Source organism: Drosophila serrata, unplaced genomic scaffold (genome assembly GCF_035046125.1).
Source record: "Drosophila serrata isolate PLE 108 unplaced genomic scaffold, ASM3504612v1 contig_2, whole genome shotgun sequence".
Lineage (NCBI taxonomy): Eukaryota > Metazoa > Arthropoda > Insecta > Diptera > Drosophilidae > Drosophila > Drosophila serrata.
In genome coordinates, this window is record NW_028256900.1 from 1,034,088 (window position 1) to 1,038,417 (window position 4,330).

A 4,330-nucleotide genomic window follows, 5' to 3' on the forward strand; every position below is an offset into this window, starting at 1 on the left:
ATGTGCAACCCGAATTGCAACCGCCCAAGAGCTGTCAATCTGAATGTTGCAGGTGGTGCACTGATAGCCACCCTTCTAAAAAGTAGAAAAAGTGGTGAGAGGAAGATCCTGTCGAACTCAAGGCATTTGGCTAAATGTCGCTGATTGCTTTGCAAGACAAAAGGAGCAAAAAAAAAGCGGGCAAGTCCTTGCCAGTCAAACATTGCATAAAATCCCATTTAATGCCAAGCAGTCACATGTGTTTGCCGCTGCACCACTCAAGGACACATGAAATAATTGCATACTTTTTATTTAAATGTGAAAAATAAATTAGGAAATATAAGAGAGTTTAAAAAATTTGTTTATACTTTTATAAACAATATATCATAGTAAACCGCGTACTAAAAAGCTAATTTAGTAACCTAAAAATCTTCTTTTAATCAATCCAAATTAATTAAATCTCTCACTCATAAATCCTTATAGATTAAAATTTCTCTCCGTGCACCGCACCACCCACAGCATCCAAACATCGAGTGCAGTTTTCTCTGCCATTCTAATGGAATTTTCCTCATGACTTAATTTAAACAATAAATGCGCTCAATTGAATGCCATTTTCATTCGTTGGTTTCGCTTCTTCTTTTCGGTTTTTTGTTTTTTTCTAAAAATATTGTAAGGGATATTCGAGCCACGTCCTGGCAAAAGGATCCTGCGGTTACACACCACTGATAAAGCCACTTGAGTGCAGCATTGGGCGAGGGGGAATCCCGTCAGGAGCACTTTTTCGATGACGTTTGCAGTTTCTTTTGTGCCTTCGTCCTTTTGTGTGTTGTTTCCGTTTGCTTTGCTCGCTTAATAAACGTATACAATTTGTTAATTTGTACAGGATCAAACATGAAAGTCGTCGTCTGCTGTTCGCCGTCGCATCCTGCTGCTCCTGCTGCATCCTGGTAATTAGTTCCTCTTGCTAAAGCTAAACTCCGAGAAGCTAATTAGATTTTGGGCGAGGCGAAAAAAGATTTCATTAAACGCATGCGACGGCGGCGAGGATAAAGCCGGCAAAAAAGGCTTAAGTGGCGAGTGGAGATTTATGGGAAATGAGTTCGAAAGGACATGGAAAATGTGTGGAGAAAAGGGATATGCCTTTACGAGGTGGAAAAAATGAGAGAGAAAGAACCTTACAACATTACATAGCTTTGGTTTAATATAAACATAAGAAAAAATACTATTATTTTCGAAGCTCTATAATATATAAGTAAAATTAATAAATATCTATAGATTTATATAGTTTTCTATAAGTCATAAAATAACTTCAAACTTATTTAACGTTATTTTTTATCAGTCTAATTAAATATATTTTTTTAATTCAAACTCTCTAAATTCCCATTAAATAAAATCGAAGCCAACTTTAAACTCTTTATTCAAATGAGCAGCATTACAAACAAATTAATTCAACACATCTAACCAAATGACAGCAAAAAATCAGTGTTTCATTAATTAAATTAAAATCCACTTAGAAGCTCATTAAATGCAAATCTCAACATAGAAAAAAACACAACGAAATCCGAGTCGAATGGCGGAAAAAGAAAAACAATTCTAACCACAAAAACGCATTAAATGATTTGCGTAATTTACACAAAACAAAAAACAAATTGGGACAACAAATCAACAAAAAACAAAAAATATAAAATAAGGGTAAACCGAAACCAAATAGCAAAAAATAAATAGCGTACGGCAACCGCATGTTAATTAAAAATCAAACTAATTTCCTAATTGCAAAAGCTTACCAATCATTAAACACCAAAACGAAGGGTAAACCCCCGAAACGCATACCGAAAAAATCCCATGAAATTCCTTTGATTTATTTCGCATTTGAAAAAGGACAGGGAAAACGGACCATTTGACCAATTGTCACACGATTAAGCAGACAAATTTGAAAATAATTTTTCATTAAATGCAATGCAAATCAAATGGAAAGCCAATCTGTGGCAGATGTCTGATGGAGGAGAGAGAGGTGTGAGAGATGTTGACCAGGAAAAGGGGTAACACTGCATTAATCCTGTTACACGTCCATGTTCCATGGCGGCTTTATAAAATTGTGTGAGAAAGATGAGTGCGACACTGTTTTGTGGTATGATCGGATATCCTTTTTATCAAATGCCTAATACAGGGTAATTTTCAAGGCATAAAGGGACTGTGCTTATAAAGAATATAAAGTGATTAAAGTTATTTATAGATTTATATATACTACACTAAACTAGAATAGTGTTTATCCAAAGAAAAATAGAGCAAGCTCTTTTGAAACAAAAAAATTTATTAATATTATCAAAATTCAGGTCAATATAAAAACATTTCCTAATAAAACTATGAATCTCCAGACAAAAGAAACTAGAAATATCAGAGAAACCCTTCTTTGTCAATAATATTTTGTACATATTTTAAAATATATTTAATACAGGATATCAACAGTTCGTTTCTTAATATCCTTACCCTTAATATCCCTAGCCTAGTTGTAACCTTTTTGGGCTTAATTAAAATCCGCAAAGCAATGTGTTTTCCATTCTGTCCACCACTCCCTGAAAAGTAGGCAACACAAAAAAACAGGAATTTGCATATCACAAGCTGATGCCAAACACAAAAAATACAAAATACAAAAAACCTATACCACCGATATGGATGCAGATATATATATTTGCATATAGCTGGGTCTATGTGCAACATATTGGTTGGAAAGAAGTAAACAGCAAAACAAACACACCATTCGGACTCAATAAATTTCAATTTATTTGCGTAAATCATTTATTTTGCGTAATTTTCAGCTTAATTTCCAGCGAGAAAAAAGAGTGTTCGTGTTCGAGACTGGGGGCTTTTAGAGGGTTTATGAGGGAAACCCTCATAAATCAATTAAGAACGCTGTGTGCCAGATTTTGGCAGCCAATTTTTGGTTTTGCGGCTTATTTGCTTTGCATAATTTTTTTTTTGTTGGATTCCCTCTGTGGAATTTGTTTTGACATTTTGCGGTGCAGAATTTGGGTTTCGGTTTTGGGTATTAGCTCAGGTGTTAGGTACACATATGATACATATGCGTGCATCCCGCTTTGGTTATGATTAATTGTGCGTTTGAGGCTGATTTATGAAGTGCCCTCCTCGGTCTAAGCCAGTTGCAAACTCATTACTTTAGCGAAAAGGGTTGCAAAGATGGACCATTGGCGTTGGCCAGGCAATTAGTGTAATGGATGTTGAGTAGTTTGGGTTTAAGTGGAAAGAGGGGTTAAGGATTTGTGTCTCTATCTAGGATTGAGCTGAAGGGATTCCCCTGGAAAAACTTGGAGATTTGTGGTATGAATATCAGATTTTAATGGTTGTAGTTGGGAGATAAATACAAGTGTCTTTAGCTGCCAAAAATATTGTTAATATACAGAAGGAAATATAGTATTTATTAATCTTTGAAGATCTTATAAGATACAGAATATTCTTTCAAAATATCAAAAACATATCTTATTTCAAAAACAATCTATAGAGGGAAAAGGAGTTAACCCTTCTTTAATCTAAAACTCCTTTTTCCCGCCCTGCGGTTCCTGTGCGATTCCTGCAAGTGAAATGTTTACACAATCGCCGCTGAGCTCGGTTGCCCAAAAACCAAACTTCAACAAAATAGCGAAAATAAAACTCCCGGCCCAAAAGCCGACAAACCAAACAAATGCCTGCAGCTACTAGGGATATGTCCGGATATATCCGCGGCCGGAACCGCGACTTCTTCATGGCGCAATCAAGCGTATGAGCAATTTCACGTGGCAATTAAAATAAAGACGAAGTGCGCCGGCACACGTAAAGGCTTTGCCAGCTGGGAGAATCCTTTTCCAGACTTTTCAGCCCCCGAAAAATTGCTCTCACAAGCGGAATCAGCAACAGCTTCTCAACTTTTTCGCGCTGAGAGTTTTTCTTGAATTAACTTGACAGCCAACGGCGTCCGTTTTGGGACTGCCAGCGACAAGAACAATAAACACGAAAAGTTGGTTACTTATAGGGGTAAGGAATTGGGTAATACCCTGTAAATCTACCGGAATTTATAACTTCAGATTGCTATAAGAAGTTGTATAATTATTTGTCCTAGTTCTCAGTAAAATCTACTTAATTAAAGTTGATATTTTTAGGCCAAGTCGAACATGTGTAGTTAATTCAAGAAAAATCTTTCCTTCAAATTAATCTTTTAACATTAATAATATAATATTTAATATTTTTAAAAAGCCGAATATACCTTATATCCCTGACTGAATAATATAATTGCCCGCACTCCCATTCTTTGTGAACAAAAGTTAAACAAATGTAATAATTGTTCGGGCAAACTTCTGTG